We start from the raw sequence: 20,017 nt of genomic DNA on the forward strand, positions 1-20,017 counted from the left end.
ACTTCATTTTGTAAACGAAACAAATTCAAACAAATTTTAAGGCCGGCATACCATTAATCAATAAAAAATTAATATCAATAAAACATACATAATATCAGCCCCATACCCCTTCCTCCCCCCATTCCTTCCCTCTCCTAGGCATTATTCAAAACAGTAATGATTCAAATCCCACAAAAACATCTTTTTTATAATTCTTACTCACTTGTGATTGGTTTAAATACAAAAATAAAAAATAAAACAATACAAATAAATTATTGACCTACATCACTGTGAGATGATTTGGAAATTTTTTCAAAAAAAAAAATCCCAAACATTATTCGATTCAAAAAGTGCACTTCCATGGGTTCCTTCCCTTCCATTGTGGGACCAGCTGAACCCATGTGATTCCCAAGTGAGAAGTTCAACCCCCTCTTTTCAGGACTCCACGTGACCTCCATGTGATCTCTTTCTCATGTGAAAAGTTCTCTCACAAAATTCATGCCAGGTGGCAATACTATCTCTCCCTAGTGCTACCCAAATGGGATCACATGGATGTCACACCAAAGTTGAAGTAATTTAATTTTTTATAATATTAGTTAAACCCGTGCATGGGGCCGCGTTGCAGTTATAATATTTTTTTATTTAAGAAATTTATGTATATAAAAGATGAATTCTTTTTTTATATTTTAAATTTTTTGTTTTACCAATAATAAAATTCATCAATAAGATTACAAACTGAGAGCGGAATACGATCAGTTCAAAACAAGAATCAAATTGCACATCTCTACACAAAACAATCACATAACTATAAAACACTAAAATATGAAAACATTGCATACCATTACATACTTGCTAGCAAGATAGTTATATACCAACATATAAGGCCAAAGGCAAACAAAAGAAAAACACAACTCAATTGACCAATGAATCAAATAAATTGAACAAGGAAATAAGATGAGTCTGCACTCATATCTCTATTGATATCATCTCCTCCTTGCTTTGATCTTTCTAATACCTTCAATGCAATTATCAAAGTCAGAAATTAAATAACCATAGAAGTCCTAATGTACTTTAATCCATTAAGTAATCATTATTTTAATTCTATAATAGAACAATAATTACCTCCCATTTAGTTTCATTCGTATTAAAGATTAAGTCATTTGTTGTCTTTCACAATGTCTATCGAATTGCAAAAAACACTCCCAAATGATCCTTTCAATAATCAAGGCAACCAACTCTTCAACACCAGTGTGCCACCATCAACCCTACCATTGCGACCCTTCCACCATTACATCAACTGTTATTACCACCCCTAGACTGTAACCTAGTTCAACTCTAACCAAACATCACACTTGCTACTCCAACACAAGAAATGTTGATGCCATCCTTTCATAGTACTTCCAAGCTACCAAAATCACACTCTTTAGGTAACACTTCTGATAGCTACCAAAATCACATTATTTAGACACCACTTCTAATAGCTTCACAGTAGCACATATGCACTTACAAAATGTTGTATGTTTGAGTTTCTCATCCAATCATGCTTCGTAAAATTTAGAATTTTGGTCCCACCATAATCTTTTTTCTAAAAAAGCTCAATTACAAAATATATACACTTTTTCCCTTAATATAGTAGTAAGAAACACAACTTCTTTATCATGAAATATTTCTTAATTCCACCTAACCAAAAATATGTTCTTAAAAATTTAAAATAAAATGTTCTTAAAAGTTAAACTTATCAAGGAAAAAAAATGTTCCTAAAAATCAAAACACTAAAGCTACACAATTCCTAGTCTAAAGAAGAGCATCAACATCATTATCCTTATCAAGCTTCAACCTCATTTGATATTTCAATGACGCATTGTTTTCAATAAGTAAATAGCCATCTTGTCATTTCTTTGCAAACCCAATCTGTGACATTTTGGCCCTCCATTCTTATTGTAGTCCCTTCAACTTGAACAGAATACTCCTTTCTCCTTTTGAAGTAATATTGATAGTGTATAAAAAAAATTACATCTCCCACAATTTGTCTTATCCTGTCCCAGGATGAAGCTATTGAGAATCCATCTGTCAATTATTCAAATTTTTTAAAGCAAGAACAAAATGAGACTCTCAACTCTCAAATATCAACTTATAGACCATCTAAATATTAATAAATCCAAACTCTAAATATTAAATATAACTCTTATTTAACAATATAAAAAAAAATTAAAAAAAAATCATTTTTGACTAACCTTTCAAAAAAAGCTAATTTGCTAATCATTACTTAAATAGATAAAAGGCTGAAAAAACATTGCATTTCATAATAAACATTTCTTTTTGAAATCTTAACTGTACGAGTACGAAATAATTCTTCTCGTATAGTCCTGTTGATCAAGCTTGCGCTCCTCCAAAAGTCGTCGCTTTGTCACCTGAAAACACAAACGTGAGCTAACCGGCAGGTGTGTGCCGCAAACCCCTCTGATGTCTAAGTTAGCACAATAGACAATAAACACAAAAGCTCTGTGAATTCAGGAATCAAAGTTGTGTTAACTCTCCATAGGTGATATTATAAGCTTTTATAAGTTCCGTGTGGCGCAATCCTAGTAGGACTCTTATCCCTCCATATAGAGTCCTCCTAGGAATCATATTCTTGAAAAATAATGCTTATCCTTCAACACCCCCTCACTACTTAAACCAAGTGAGATGGTTTTACCTCGGTAGTATGACAAAACGATCGAGCTAACATGGCCATGTTAGACTGGCAAAAATTGACCGAGCTCTAGCTAGCTCGGTTCTTCCCTTCGTAGCTTGTACCTCAGTTTCACTTATTGAGACCGAGCTAACCCAAGCAAGCTTGGACCGAGCTAAACAAGAGCAAGGTCCTAAGGAAAGCTCAGAACATCTCGGCTCAGAATGCTATGACCGAGCTAATTGTTACCACTCTGACTGTGGTGACCGAGCTAACTTCAAGGCTCTTCTTGGATCGAACTAACTACAAGGCCCTTTTACTCAGTCATTTCTTACTACGCCCCACAGAACGGCCCATTACCCAGCTCGCCCCAATTTATTTATAAATTACCCTCTCATTAACTAATCAAAACATTTGTAACAGAGGTGGACTACAATGAGACAGCATCAACACTGGTTTTTCAAAAGTGAAATGATAGGAATAATAAATTGACCAATGGAAATGTGAATAATCAAATGCAACTCACATTAAAAGAACTAAATCAGTCTTGATTAAGCACAGGAACCCAAAGAACCCAATTTGATGTCTCAAAAAGGGGCGTGTAAACACATAAGAACTCAAATAATCCAATTCAATATTTAATGTGAAAAGAGACTCACAAAGTTAACATCTGTGTGAATGATCTTGAGACTCATGGTACAAGAACCCAATTCAATATTTAATAGAGCAAAATATTGAATTGTAAGCAAGAAGCATTAAAACATCCTTCAAAGTACCTCAAATACCCAAATCATCTTACTCTCCTGTTTATGGAGATTCGGGAATAGATTTGCAAATTCTTATACCTGACCAAGCATTACAGCTCCAACTCACAACAAAGGCTCTCGTAGAGTGAATTTATTTTGTATTGTTTAGCATAGACAAGGTTTTATTGCAAGTAATGGTTGAATATATATATATATATATATATATGATTATGTTAGTGAGCTTTCAATTAGGGAAGCCCTCTAATTTTTTAGTCTGTATGTTCAGGCATATTGTCAGGTGTCGTGCCACACCCATAGTATGAATTTTTAGATGTGTAGACAATTCTATTTTTTTGTCTGTTGTTATTTATTTTCTATCTTAATATGTGCCATTTAATTTTAATTGCCTATTTGCACGTTAGACTTTTAAATAAGAGGATTAGATCAACAATTAGAGTTGTTTTTTAGCAAAATTTGATGGTATTTCACTTCACAGTTGCAAGTTCTGCAAAAATTGGAATTTGGATAGGCTTATTGAACTTCATTCTTTAACAGATACTAATGGTGTGTTTGGTTGGAGGATTTGAGGAGAGATTTGGAAAGGGAAATGGAAAAGGTAAGTGAAATGTGAATAAAACATGTCTAAATTTCACCTAGTTTCACACACCTTTTCCTTTTCTCTTTCCAAATCCCTTCCCAAATCTCCAAACCAAACACAACATAAATGTCTCATGAGATATCATTTGCTTTGAAGAACTTTAGATTTTTAATATTATGTTATTGGTTTCAATAGGTGAAATTTGTTTATCACAATGAACGAAAGAAAGTTTTTGATAAAGAATAGCATAATTTGCAAAATCTCTTGTATTGTATATCTAAGACTGTAATACGAGTTCAAACTTCAAGTCTTCCTAGGAGCACCAATATATTCTTGACCAATTAATAATAAATGGGATGGGTTCGGCAGTCCTACAAAATCACAAACTGAGCAATCTAAATCTTGTAATGAAAACCTTACACAAGTTTGTTTCTTAGTTTTAAATTTCAGTTGTATATTACTGGTTTAAAGGTCTGGATATGTTTTTATTCATTTACTTGTTTATTTAGGGTTTAGGCATTTTGCAGGTGGTGTGCCTAATTTGTCTATACACTAACAGGTACCTATGAAAACAGAGACATGCAAATCAGATGTCAATATATCCATATATAGCAAGAAAAGGAATAGAAAAGTTCTAAATTACATACCAGATTGTGGATTTGGGGCAGTAATCTGTGAACCGAGAAACAAAGAAGTTGAACCAAGACAAGAAGCGAAACATAACAAAGAGTATACACTCATCTATATATATATATATAGACATGGCTTTGTGCACCGACTAACCGACTCTCTTTTTCAACACATTAGAAATCTTTCCAACAGCTGAGCAAGCAAACAAATTAGCTGAAGTTTTGGTAGTTGCAGAGGTGATATTGCTTGAATGCTAGCAATTGTTATCCGAGCGGTGCACCGAACAAATGAATCTTCTAGGAAGAGAAATCAATTTCCATCGCTTCGCAGGTTGAGAGTTGCAGCCTTTTGCACTGACATGTGTGAATGTATACATCTCAAATTTTCTTCAATTTCCACCACTTCGCAGGAGCGTTATACCAAGCCTATGCACTTTTTATTTAGGTCATAGACATATTAATTTATTTGAGTTAAGTTTGAACAAAACTTTAAAAATTAACAAGATTCAAAACATATTCAAACTTGATGTGTTCGTATAATGAGTTAATTTGGAATACATTTTTAACAAATCAAACACTAGTAGCTTTCGAGTAGTTCGGCTAGAGTTATTTAGCAAACCCTTTTTTAATGAAAACTAGGGGGAAAGTTTTAAGCACAATACAGTCACAAACAATTCAAGCCCTATTTGGGTGTTCAAAGAAAAACTCATTTCCTAAAACCATTCCTATTAATCAAGAGGATCAAATCAGATGAAGACAATAGCCATAAAAATTTATTCCCACATTGAATTATTAGGGTAGTCAGTTAGAATTGCAATCCACCCACCTATTTGACAGCATGGTAGGGGTAGCTTTGTCAACGAGAGAAACATGTTTAAGGTCCCTATTAAATCATCCCTAAAAAAAAAATTACAAGCTTAACAAAGCCCTAGCTAATTCATTCAAGATTAAAAGACAAAAGTTTTGGGAAGTTGGTTCCCAAATTTTTTTCTCATTTTTTTCACTAAAAGACAAAAGTTTTGCAAAACCAAAAAAAACACATCCAAACAAAATATCACATCCAACCCCATAATCATTTCATTTTTTCTCTCACAAACATCACATCCAACCACATAAAAACTCAACTATCTTCCCAAACACCAAAAATTTTTTATCTCATAAAAACCTACATCTACTAAAATCTACATAAAAACTCACTTCCCAAACACCATCCTTGTCTCAATATACTTTATAGCTAAAACCATTTCCCTACATCCCCAGTACCAAAACTGATTAACACCAAACTCAAGCTTCGATGCATCCAAGTACAGACTTCGACAACCACATTTAAATTGTTCAAATGTTGAAGCACCAAAATGTTGATAAGTTTAATTGTCTCCAAACGCACATGAGATCAGAAAGGATGAGCATATCATCCCCATTACCCATTAAAGTCGGTAAATATAGATTGAATCACGAATATCAATCACATATACTGAATCTAAAACTACGGAGAAGTCTTGTTAAGTTCAACCTACTAAGGACTCTTACCTATTCATATTTGCAGTTTTAAAAGGTTATGATAAGTGAGGTTATATTCTTTCAGAAGGAATTGATAAGTCACAAACACCATGGAAGAAAGTTAGAAACAACAAATCATATGGCTTGAAAGAAGGTTGCCATTATTTTATTCAAATTCCATGGAAATCTAAAATCCCACATGCCATGAAAGTATGAAATACAAACCTTGCACCCCTATAGCATTTTGAGATTCAGTCAAAGCACATGAATGCCTACTGAAAAGAGTCCTACCGTCCTCTGTAACTCAGCAATGTCCTCTTTTGCAACTTAAAAATGTTTACTTGTTAAGCATCATGAATATTCTCCTATATAACTAATTTTCACTGCATTCTTGATACATGCATCATATTTTCTTCTCCTCTTCTTATCTTGTTCAGCAGCTTTTAGTTTTCCTTCTTTTTTCTTTTTTCTTTTTTCCCTTATTTCTTTTTCAGCCCTATAATCTTCAACCATTGCCACTTATATATATCTTTGCCACTTTGCCTCATGCACTCGCATGAGAAGTCACAATCTTCTGTTGATTACTTGACAATGAACTTCCCTCCAGATTCTTATAACGCATTCCATCAAACGAACCATGTAGTCCATGAACGAAAGAATTGACGCGAGGCGGGGCATATAGAGTTCAATTTAATATGGGGTTAATGTTTAGTCCAAGTATAGGCTAGTGGTAGCAATTTTTTACAACTTAAAATCAGCACAAAATTTAGCAGGTTTGGGTCGCCTTTATATGAGATTGTGTCATAAATAGTCGACCAACCCATTTAACACTATTTGACCCATTTAATTAAGCATGCCCTATTAACCCATGTAACTCAAAACCTATTTAAAAAGTTAAAAAGGGTAAAATAGTAAATATAATTCACAATTGCCACCCATAATTTCATTGTTGGGTGACTATGTTTATCAAGGTAGTTTTACATAAAGGATATAAAATATACATCACTCAAGTTGATCAGAAGTTCAAGAACCATGTTGATGTTTGAAAACTCTAGTACAAAAGAACCAAAAACAAAAAGTGAAATCACAAGAAATTAAAATCAAGAGACTTCAGATTCTCAAAATTTCTAAATCCTCACGAACTCTTGTCAATTGCACATAATTTTGGTGTTTGCAGTATTTCGTTGAAATTCTTTATGCAACTGTCTATAGACCATGAAAGGTGACCAACGGAATTCAAAATTCTTTTCAACCACTACAACTAAACCATACCCTTTGAACCTCCTTACGGATCACAAACCATACATTAAATAGAAAATCAAAGTCCACACATAATCTAACTTGACTTGTTGCAAATTTTGCAAGTGAAAGACTATAGGACAACTGCCTCTTCATTCAACTGATCAAAACAAATAATCACCTAATAAATTTTACAAGTCTAACAATCACAAGAATAAGGGACAACATCAACCTCTACACCAAATCTATTGATCCTTCTTTAGCTTGGAAGTCGAAGAAGATGATCTCGGATCTTGATTGGAAGTTCTAATTATGAAAAGAAGTGTTTCTAAGAGCATGGCACAAACCAATCCCAGGATGCCTCCAGTAGCATTCTGAAAATTAGGATAAGAGAATCATCAATTATGATATTACTATTACCAAATGAACCACAAAGAATGGTAGGAAAAAAAGAAAGGTGGGGGCGGGGCAAAAGAAAACTCTTGTGCGCAAAATGGAATAATTTTTAACCAAACCAAGCCTTAAATCCCATCAAATGGGATAGGCTACATGAATCTTTCTTCTCCACTCGACGGCCATTTTAATAGTTCCAAGTAGATAAAAATAAATATATAAAAACTTAGCATGCTTTCTCTAGAGGTACCATAACAGGACTGTGGCTAAAAAGTGCTCTGAATCTAGCATATCCAACCAAATAGCCAGTAAACATTGTCAACACAACATGTAAACCGGTAAAAGTGCAAGAGTGATGTTACATTAAAAACATACAGATGCATATTTTGGATAAGGCATTTTACAACTGAAATCAACAACTTGAATTGAAAGCTTGGGAAGAGGCATAAAATTAACAAAACTCAATTCAACAAACCTTAATCCCAAGGAGTACAATACTCGACTCAACTCAACAGACTTAATCACAAGGCAACCTTAGAGTAGAAAGAGAAAGAGTGTGACAATACGAGAGGATAGCTTATGATGTACGTAGAAGCTCTATGCCTAAAGCGAAAGCTTGCTAACTGCATATGGAGGGGAAGACATCCTTTTATTATAAGTTCGGCCATAGAGGCTAGCTCACTCTCGTGGGTAGGGATGGCAATTTCAACCCGGCCCGACGGGGACCCGACCCCCCGTCCCCGATAAGAATGGTTTTTCCCCGAAAAATACCCCTGACGGGCCGGGGATGGTATTTAAAAACAAATCCCCGGTGATATTCGGGCTGGGGACGGTGATATATATTTCATCCCCGACCCCGGCCCGGCCCCGACCCCGCCCCCCGCCCCGCCCCCAGCCCCGGTTATCCCCCGATTTATATTATAGTTTATATATATATATATATGTATGTTTGGTTATGTTTGATTACAGGCTATAAATAATAATATTATATATTATAATATATTATATATATCTTCATTGTTTACAGATCAACAAGACTACAACTCTCTCTCACAGACTCTCTCTCTCTCTTCTCTTCTCACGCTTTCTTCTGTCTCACTCTCACCTCCTCACTCTTCCGATCGTCCCTCTCTCTCTCTCTCTCTTTCTTCCCTCTGCCGACACCGTTGCCTCTTCCGACGCCTCTACCTCCTTCGTCGACTCGATCTGCCGACGCCGTTGCCTCTGCCGTGGCCGTCGTCCCTCAGTAGCTCTTCACCGCTGCAATTTGCTCGATCTGCAGATTTGCCTCTGCCGTGGCCATCTCTCTCTCAGATCTGTCTTATTCTATCAATTTTTTTTTTTTTTTGTGTGGTTGATCTGTTCTCTATTGTTAATAATCTGTTGATGTTGAGATGTTGTTGATTTTTTTTTTTTTTTTTTATGTTGTTGATGTTGTATTTGAGCCCAAATATTCTGTTGATGTTGTTTTTTTGGCCGGGGATTTTCGGGGTCGGGGAAACCCGATCCCCGTTAGGGGGCGGGGGTGGGGGTGGTAGTTGGTTCCCCGTCGGGGACGGGGACGGGGGGAAGTTCTGCCATCGGGGATCGGGGACGGGGAGGGTGATCCCCGGCCCCGCCCCGCCCCGTTGCCATTCCTACTCGTGGGTTATGTTTAGCAAGTATGATACACCTTACTAGATACCCCAGTGGGTAAGTATGATACACTTTCTAAGGTATCACATGACTTAGTCAATTTAGGTCTTTGTGCAAAGGCGTCTCATGTCAAAGTGGGCTTACCCCAAGTGGGTGAACATAGCAACTTTAATGATCCTTCAACCCTAACCATGTTGTTAATCCAACGCATGCTCATGGGTCATGGGTCGATCAGGCATCCCATGACCAAGGCACCGACCCTGAGGGGGTCCCTAGGCCCTTCTTCTGGCTTGGACAAGCTATACAGTGTTAGCATGCCATTTTTTACTAGAGTGATAGTAGGGCAGGGCAAGGCAAAGCGAATGTCAATGAACATATAGTCGCCAAGTGGTTGTGGTGAGCACCGAGTGGGTTGCCAAGGTAAGGTCACCGAGGCAAGGTTCATGCCTTGTCATAGTGTAGCCAACCTCTTGGGTATAATGTTTGGCCTTGTGGGACACAAGCACCTACGATCAGCAATCAAAAAAATAAAAAATAAAAAATAGTTACAGTCTCAGAAGATAAGGAATGTCAAGATAGCACAAGCTTATAGCAATAACTAAACTCAAAAATACAAAAACTAATAAGAGCATCTCCAACGGTTTAGCAAAATTTTCACCAAATCTGAGTAAAAAAAAGTTAATTTTCTTGATCTGATACGCATAGCTCCAATGGTTATGGTTATTGTAGTGTGCATCAAAAAAGGAAAGGGACATCTGGTGGGTCGACCGGTTCAAATTTTTTTTGAACCGTTTGAACCAGTAATTTGAACCATTTGAACCAGTTCGCAGGCCAATTTTTCCATGAGCTGGTCGACCGATTGGTCAACCGGGTGGTCGACTAGGGGGTCGACCAGGTGGTTAACCAGGTGGTCGACCACCATGTGTAAATTTTTTACAAATTTCTGCTTTAACGGCTATGTACAGTGATTTGGTGAAAGGAGCGAGCCGTCCTCAGTTTGGTGAAACGTTTGATGTTTTCTCAATTTAATACTGTTTTGGTGCAACCGTTGGAGCACAAAAAACAGCTTTTTTCATCAAATTTGAATTTGATGTTGGATTTGGTGAACCGTTGGAAATAGCCTGGGATTAAAAAATGCAGATACCAAAAATCTCAATTTATTTATATTCAAGAAGTTATCACGAAATCTGTGAAGTAAATATTGTCAAGTGTCGCATCTAATAGGAACTGTTAATATTGAATGTGTTTAGTTACTATTAGAATCACAACCCCCAGAATACAAAAGCCCAAGTTCCAACTAGAAAACGAAAAATAAAGATAATGGTCACAATTCTAAATATATCCAAGACAACAAGAGATCCTAAAAATATCGTTTGATTTGTCAGCCTCACCAAATAATCCTCTATGTCACACAAATTCTAGATATTTTCCCCAATTTATTGATTCCTAATGAACCGTCATGATCCATAAATTCCGTTCACCTTTTTCCTAATCTACAGTATGTCATAATCCAAAGGCAATAAGAAACTATCAACATCATCCAAGCCCAAGAGGTCCAAAAACATTTTTTGTTGGGCATGGAAGGCTAGGAAGCAAACCAGACAGATCGGAGAGATTTGTAAGGCACGAAGGGTTGGACAGAGAGGTCAGAAGAAGTTTTCAGGAGGTCTAGGGACAGAAAATGGTCATTAGAGGCTGTGGTGAGGAATGATCGAATGGTTTCAGTGTTGGATATGATGAGACCGCCAGTCAGGTTTGAACATGGATAGTGTCAGTAGAGAAACTCCAACTTTACCAGCAAAAGTAGATAAAAAAAAAACTAGGTTGCGTTTGATAGAGTTTTGTAAATATGATTTGAGAGTATGAGTTGTATTTTAAATTTGTGAGTTTTGAAATTATGATTTGAGTGTAGAAAATTTGTTTAGTAAAAGAGTTTTGAAAAAAGTTTTGAATTGAGTGGGGAATTTTTGATGTAACATATGATATTTGATGCAAAAACTTACAACTCATAACTAAACATACAACTTAAAATTCTATTAAAGCACATAAAAAATGTTAACATATAATATAAAATACTATAGCTGTAGCTGTAAAGAGACCCACTTCTGTAAAGAGCCCCACTACCACACACTCACCCACTACCTTCAGCTGTAAAGAGAGCTAACCACTATGTATTCAGCTGTAAAGAGAGCTAACCCATGTGTATTGTCGTATGCTTTGTCTCCTTCTCCTCTCTATAAAGAGAGAGAGCTCATTCTCTTGTAACACACAGATATACAATAACAGATAGTGAACATATCAATTTTCATTCCAGTCTCTCTCTTTTCTCTCTCTCTCATTACCAACTTTACATGGTATCAGAGCCCAGTAATACATTTCTGGCATTCTTCAATTTTGGTGCTTAGTCCCGTACACAGTGGACTACACCAAACAGCTCGGAATCTCCTTACGGTTCCAACGGCACCAAGCCCATCACCAGAAAAGCTCTCACACGCTCTCACGCGCCGCTTCTTTGCTCGGCGCGTCTCTGCTTCCGTTGCCACTCTCACACGCGCTGCCACGCGCCTTCCACCCTGCCCTGTCGTGCGCCGCGCCTGCTACCGTGCACCCGCGTGCGCCGTTCGTCTACCGTGAGCCGCGCGTGCGCCGTTCCGCTATTGTGCACCCGCGTGCACCATTCTGCTACCATACGCCGCCAGCCCCCTCTGCTACCGTGCGCCGCACGCCTTCCCTGCTAACGTGCGCCGCTGACATCATTTTCCATCTTGCTGACATCATCTCTACCCAGCCCACCTTTCCTCGCTATTTTCGACCTTCCGGACTCACTGGTACACTCTGTTTTACCAAATTTTGCTCCTACAGGTCTCTCCCTCTCTATTTAGCCCTACTCCACTATTATTATGGATCGTCCTGATGCCTCCCATCCCATTTCTGTTATTTTGGATGGTTCCAACTATGTTCTATGGGCCCAAGCCATGTCTTCCTTCCTCAAAGGAAAGAAGCTCTGGCGAATTATCACCGGGGACATGACCCAACCGGTCAAAGACACTGCTGAAACCACTGTTTCTCCTGCTACTCCTACATATGAAGATCGCCTTGAGGACTGGGACAGTAAGAATTACCAAATCATTACCTGGTTTCGAAATACTTCTGTTACCTCTATCAGTCTTCAGTTTGGTCGCTTTCAGCTTGACTCTGTCACTACTCCTGCAAAAGACATCTGGGATTTTTTGAAAGAACGATACCAGAATACTGGTCTTGCTCATCAATATCAACTTCAGAGCCAACTTTATCGGATGCGCCAAGAATCTAGTCAGTCCATCAATGACTTCCTTTCTCAAATGTACTCCGTTTGGGACCAGCTTGCTCTTTCCGAACCAACTTGGCCTCACCCAGAAGATGCTGTTTTATTTACTGCTTATCGTAATCAGCAACGGTTGGTGCACTTTCTCATGGCTCTCACTTCATCTTTTGAGCCCGTACGTGCCTCTCTTCTTCATCGCCATCCCTTGCCCACTCTGGAACAAGCTATTTCTGAGTTGCTATCCGAAGAGACTCGTCTTGGTACTCTCCAAACTCATCATGTGGACTCTGTTCTTGCCACTCCCCCGTACCGGCCATCATTCACCCAGCGGACCACTGCCTGCCTCTACTGTCAAAATCGGGGCCTTCCTTCCACACATCTCCTGGTCAATTGCCCGGTCAGAACCTGCCGATATTGCAACAAACTTAGTCCTGGTCATCTGCAACAGGATTGTTTTCGCCATCCATCCCGCTCATCCTCCAACAGCCACTCTTCTCGCGGTGGTTCTTCTCGGGGGAGCTTTCATCGTTCCAGGAATCAATCTCATTCTGGGAATCAGTCTCCTCACACCGCCACTGCTGCTGCTGCCGCTGAGGGTTTTTCTGAGTCTCCGGCTCCGTCTACCCCTCTCTTTTCTCCAACGGATGTCGAGGCCATGTTCAAACACCTTCTCTTCCCTTCTGGTACACCTCCTCCTACTGCTTTGTCTGTAATTCCAGGTAACTCTTCTTGGTATTTTGATTCTGCCTGTTGTAATCATATGACCTCCAGTTCAACTATATTTTCTTCCATCTCTTCATCTCCTCATATTCCCTCAATTCAAACTGCTGATTGTTCTCTCATGACTGTCCGTCATCTTGGTACTGTTTCCACCTCTTCCTTAACTTTACCTCAAGTTTATCATATCCCTGCTCTCACTTTAAACCTTATCTCTATTGGTCAATTATGTGAACTTGGTCTAACTGTCACCTTTTCTGCTACTCATTGTTTGGTGCAGGACCCTCAGACGAGGCAGACTATTGGGATCGGCCGTAAGCACGGACGTCTCTATGAGCTCATTCACCTTCATGTTCCTGCCTCTCCTCAGATCGCTGCTCCTGCATCTGCTTCCTCCTTATCTCCTTTTCATCTTTGGCATTGTCGCTTAGGACATATTTCTATTACTCGCTTACAGTCTTTGGTTTCTAGTGGACAATTGGGTCATGTAATTCCAGATACTTTCGATTGTATACCCTGTAAACTTGCCAAACAACCTGCTTTATCATTCAATAAAAGTACTTCTGTTTCTTGTGCACCTTTTGATCTTATACATTCGGATATTTGGGGCCCTTCCCCTACCACTACTATGGGGGGATCTCGTTATTTTGTTGTCTTCATTGATGATTTTTCACGGTTTACTTGGATTTTTCTCATGAAAACTCGGTCTGACCTCAAAACCATTTATTATCGATTTGCCCAAATGATCCACACCCAATTTTCTAAAACCATCAAACTTTTTCGCTCCGACAATGCTATGGAATATCAGGATTCCGATTTCCTTTCTTTTCTTCAGAGTCATGGTACACTGCCTCATCGTTCCTGTGCTGGCATGTCCCAGCAAAATGGTCGTGCTGAACGGAAACATAGGCATATTCTTGACACTACTCGCGCTCTCCTTCTCTCTTCTTCCTGCCCTGAAAACTTTTGGGGGGAAGCTGCCCTCACTGCTGTCTACACTATCAATTGTGCTCATTTCCCTGTCATCCATAATCAAACTCCCTTTGAACGTATGCATGGCACTCCCCCTCCCTATGCTAATCTTCGGGTTTTTGGCTCTGCCTGCTTTGTTCTCCTTCAATCTCATGAACGCACCAAGCTTGAACCGCGTTCTCGTCTTTGTTGCTTTCTTGGGTATGGAATTGAACATAAAGGTTTTTGCTGTTAGGACCCTCTCTCTAAACGTCTTCGTATCTCCCGCCATGTCATTTTTTGGGAGCACCAAATGTTTTCCTCTCTATCCTCCTTTCACTTACCTGCACTTTCCACTAATGTATTGTTTACTAATCCTTCCATCGATCTCTTCTCTGATGACTTTGATACAGGTCCCTCCGTCATTGAGACGCCCTTGCTCACTCCTGCTCCCGACCAGACTGCTCTCCCTGCAGGTCCACCTCTCCCAGCACCACCTTCTTCTCCACCGGTTCTTCCCCCCACCGATCCTCCTACGGGTCGACCACACCGGGTAACTCAACCTCCTATCCACCTTCATGATTATATTGTTGGGTCTGCTGCCTTTTATACTTATGAACCGACCTCCTATCGTGAGGCTTGTACTAATCCTCTTTGGCAGCAAGCTATGACTGATGAACTTCAGGCTTTGGACAAAACTCATACTTGGGATCTTGTTGACCTTCCTCTTGGCAAAACTGCGATTGGCTGCAAATGGGTTTACAAAATCAAGACTCATTCTGATGGCTCTATTGAACGCTACAAAGCTCGTCTTGTTGCCAAGGGTTTTAACCAGGAATATGGGATTGATTATGAGGAAACCTTCTCCCCTGTTGCTCGGCTTACCTCTGTTCGCAGTTTACTGGCTGTTGCTGCTGCTCGCCACTGGGAGCTTTTTCAGATGGATGTCAAAAATGTCTTCCTCAATGGTAATCTTCTTGAGGAGGTCTACATGCAACCTCCACCTGGGTCTACTTTTCCCCCTCATAAGGTTTGCAAACTACAACGTGTCCTCTATGGCCTCAAGCAAGCACCCCGCGCCTGGTTTGCCAAGTTCAGTTCTACCATTCATGACTTCGGGTTCACCTCTAGCTCCTATGACTCTGCTCTTTTTATACGGACTACTCCTCATGGTATCACTCTTCTCCTTCTTTATGTGGATGATATGATTATCACTGGTAATGATGCAGCTGGTATTCTCCACCTCAAACGTTTTCTCCACCGTCAGTTTGAGATGAAAGACCTTGGTACTCTCAACTACTTTTTAGGCCTTGAGGTCTCTCATGATTCTACTGGCTCTTATTTATCTCAGGCCAAATATGCATCCGATCTTCTGGCTCGTGCTGGTCTTACTGATTGCAAAACTACATCTACTCCAGTTGATCCTCAGATTCGTCTCACTCCTCTCGACGGGGCTCTCCTCCCTGATGCTACTCTTTATCGTCAGCTCGTCGGTAGTCTTGTCTATCTCACAGTGACTCGTCCTGACATTGCCTATGCTGTTCACATTGTTAGTCAGTACATGTCGGCTCCTCGCACTCCCCACTATACTGCTCTACTCCACATCCTTCGATACATCAAAGGCACCCTGTTCCATGGCCTTCACTACTCTGCTTCCTCATCTCTTGAACTGCGTGCCTTCTCTGATGCTGATTGGGCTGGGGATCCTACGGATCGACGCTCCACCACGGGATTTTGTTTCTTCTTAGGGGATTCTCTTCTTACTTGGCATAGCAAAAAACAATCCCTCACTGCCCGTTCCAGCACCAAAGCTGAATACCGAGCCCTTGCTGATACTACTCAAGAACTTCTCTGGCTTCGCTGGCTCCTCACTGATATGGGTATTTCCTCTTCTGGCGCTACCCCTCTTTATTGTGACAATCAGAGTGCCATTCAGATTGCTCACAATGATGTTTTTCATGATCGCACCAAGCATATTGAGATTGATTGCCATTTCATTCGACAGCATGTTACACGTGGTACTGTTCATCTTCTTCCCATTGCTTTTGCCGATCAACCTGCTGATATTTTCACCAAGGCTCATCCTCCTGGGCGCTTCCGTGATCTTGTTTCCAAACTCAACTTGGTCGATGCCTACCCTCCTTGAGTTTGCGGGGGGCTGTTAACATATAATATAAAATACTATAGCTGTAGCTGTAAAGAGACCCACTTCTGTAAAGAGCCCCACTACCACACACTTACCCACTACCTTCAGCTGTAAAGAGAGCTAACCACTATGTATTCAGCTGTAAAGAGAGCTAACCCATGTGTATTGTCGTATGCTTTGTCTCCTTCTCCTCTCTATAAAGAGAGAGAGCTCATTCTCTTGTAACACACAGATATACAATAACAAATAGTGAACATATCAATTTTCATTCCAGTCTCTCTCTTTTCTCTCTCTCTTATTACCAACTTTACAAAAAAAATTTAAAAATTCGAAAAATCTTTTTTTTGAATATATAAAAATTAACATATGTCAATTGTAAAAAAAAAAAAAAAATTGCACTGTTCCGGTCAACCGGCTGGACGACCGGTGGGACGTCCGGTGGGACGATCGGTTACGTCAAATTTGAAAAAAAAAAAATTGAAAAACGCGCCCCACACAGAGTTTTCTGCAGAGTTGTGGAAATGTGATTTGAGAATTCGTTCCAAACATCATATTGGAATATGGGTGTAGAATCATTGTTTAGAAACACAATTTTGTACTTTGCCCCAGCATCACTATCTAATTTAGCTAGTGATTCAAACTAATTTAACCAATTTTTAAAATAAAAATGCTATATACACAAAAAAATCAAAAATCATTTCAAACAATAAGAGTTACCTAATTGATTTTTACAGGTTTTCCAATAACAACTTTAGTTTCAAATTTTAGTAACAGCAAGACAATGAAAATTACAAATGGGTAAGGCTCAAAAATTCAATACATTCATAAAGATACCTAATAAACCAATCAGAAGCTAAATTTATGCTCAATCAATTGAACAACATAATATACCACAGCAATCACTTTAACAAACCAACCAACAAGTAATATCTTGAAGCAACATAACACCCATTTTGCTAAAACAAGTAGAAAATTGGTAAATGATATGTGAGCAAAAGAAATCAATCGTAGCAATTCATATGACACCAATCCCACATAATAACTCACGTCCAAGCAACTATTAACAAGTTTACTGCTAATTTTAAATATCAGTGATATGTATGAATTTTTTGCCTTCTAATATTGATATACCTTAATTTGTTAGTAAAATAAAAAATTGTATATGTATAAGTGCACTTCATAATATATTCACAATCCGATTCATAATCGACATAGCTAGTTTTGCAATCGTAAAACTCTTTTTTGTGATTGATGATTTTAAAAAGAGTAATTCTATAGAAATAAAAAGTCTATATAAAATTGTGTTCTAAAATGATATGGCACTGAGTCATCTCTCTTTTAAAATAAAGATTTATCAACGTGATTTATATTTTTAAGATTGTCATTCCTACATCATTTTGGTATGAAAGTATGTATAAATTTTTTTACTTATTGATAATTTTTTTTTTTTAAATTCACAATTACATCATCTGATTTTAAATACATATTACTTATTACTTTATACTTGTAAGCCACTATTTAAAACTCTAAGTTTGTTAAGTCATACGAAAAAGAACAACGCGATATATAAAGAACATTTTCACAAAACTTTTTCCTATATACAAAGGCAGTAGGGTTCAAATTAATAAATACATATGAGATCTTTGCCCGAATTGTGTTACATTCCTCTAATTTTGTATCACTAATGTCACGCCTAATGACGTGGCTCACTTTCGTGTGAAGCGGTCCCACACTTTGAAAATAGTAGATCGGTTGTTATTATTTGCTACCTTATTAGAGGTGCAATTGGGAGTGATGAAATGGGAGGATGAGACATTTTTCTTTATTTTACACACAATCTATTCACCTAATATTTAAAGTGATTTTCGTGCATAGCGTGAATAAAAAAATTGTAATTTTCCTGTTTATGCATGCAACTAAATTATGCAGAGGTACAAGCAACAAAAAATTAAGGATACTTGTTATTTTACTAATATATATTTTTTAAAATATATATGAAGGCCCCTCTTTTTGAGTTAGTTCTGCCTATATTTGCGTCCAGTTATACGAAAATTCAATAAAGAATTTCATACAATAAATAATAAGCACATGGTAGAAAAGAAAAGAAATAAACATTTTCCATTGGCTATAATCCAAAACATGTGGTTAAGATTTTACTATCAAACTTTGAATCCTTGGATGAAGAAATTCTTCGAATGCTTTAAGAAACTTTTCACTCTTTTCATCGAACATTCATAAAAGCAAAAACAGTTTGTTGGAGATGATGATGTGATAAGCTTGCTTGCTTTGCACATCCTATTTTTTTCAACTAGAATTTTTCAACCCTTTTTTATTTTTGCAAGTTGCTTTTGAATAGAGACACTACACATCAAATTATTTTTTTGTGTTTTTTGGCTTTTGGATCATATGGAGAAGCAACAACTACTATAAATTATTGTTATTGTTTTGTGCTTTTAATCTTTTATAATTTTTTGTACTAAATGTTAAAAAACAATCTTAACTACCCCTCTGTTTGTTAGTCAATTAGTTGTATATGAAAATAAGAGAGTCCAAGTTAGAGACCAGTGGTAAATTTTCTCTATTTAAAAAAAAAAAAAATGATATACAAGTTTATTTTCTAAACTCACTTTCTAGACCCAGTAATTTGTCAACAAAATGATTGATTAATAACCAAAGAATAAATGAGAGACATAATTGACTTAGATATTTAATAGAGCGCCACATCATTAGGTCTAGAAAGTAGATATAATTTTTTAGCTTGAATAGCAATACTCATTTTTCAATGCCAAAATTTGTACCTTAGGAAAACTCTAATAGTCATGATTTTGAGGGGCCAAAAGGACCCTGTTGGGAGGGAGAACAACTTATAAGAACAAAAACATGGAAAACAAAAGCCAAAACATCAATGTGACCTTATGTATTTATTTTTATTTTTTTTTGTTCCAAAATGGGTGACTAATCTCTTTTACTCTATGTATAGAAAGAGAGAGTAAATTACATTTTAAATTCAATTTCACTGTACTCCTAACTTGTTAATTGTCTCAATTAACTTCCTAATTTTTAAGTAAAATTATATTTACACTCAGTCATATAACGTTTTTTAAAAAAATTAACGAAGAGACTAAAATGATGAGACTAAAGTGAGATTTTGATAAAAGTATAAAGGTGTTAAAGACTAAAGTGATATTTCGATAAAAATGCAAAAGAGCAAAATGTAATTTATACTACTACTACTACTACTACTACTACGTAATTGTTGTTTGTTAGTTTTCGAAATAGAGTTATCTAAAAGGACCCAAATACAATTTGAGTGAAAGTTTGGGGGTTAACTGAGATAATTATAAAGTCAAGGGACAAAATAAAAATGGGTATAAAATTGAGGGGCGTAAAGTGTAATTTATCCATATATATATCTTATTATAATTTAAAGAAAATGGAAATGACAAGTAGGGAAATGATGTATGGACCCAAATAAAGACCCAATAATGTGTAAAAATGACATGGTTTAG

General features: G+C 37.7%; 1 long non-coding RNA gene across 1 annotated transcript; it reads right to left on the bottom strand.

Moving 5' to 3' along the window:
* Positions 1-323: 323 nt before the first annotated feature.
* Positions 324-5,391, bottom strand: LOC145802951 (uncharacterized). The gene is made up of 3 exons (XR_014344815.1): positions 4,642-5,391; positions 2,312-2,390; positions 324-2,046 (listed from the first exon to the last, which is right to left on the bottom strand). It is a non-coding gene; the product is annotated as an uncharacterized LOC145802951 (long non-coding RNA).
* Positions 5,392-20,017: the final 14,626 nt, after the last annotated feature.

The sequence above is a fragment of the Camellia sinensis genome, chromosome 11, assembly GCF_055761805.1.
Source record: "Camellia sinensis isolate YWXY chromosome 11, ASM5576180v1, whole genome shotgun sequence".
Taxonomy (NCBI): domain Eukaryota; kingdom Viridiplantae; phylum Streptophyta; class Magnoliopsida; order Ericales; family Theaceae; genus Camellia; species Camellia sinensis.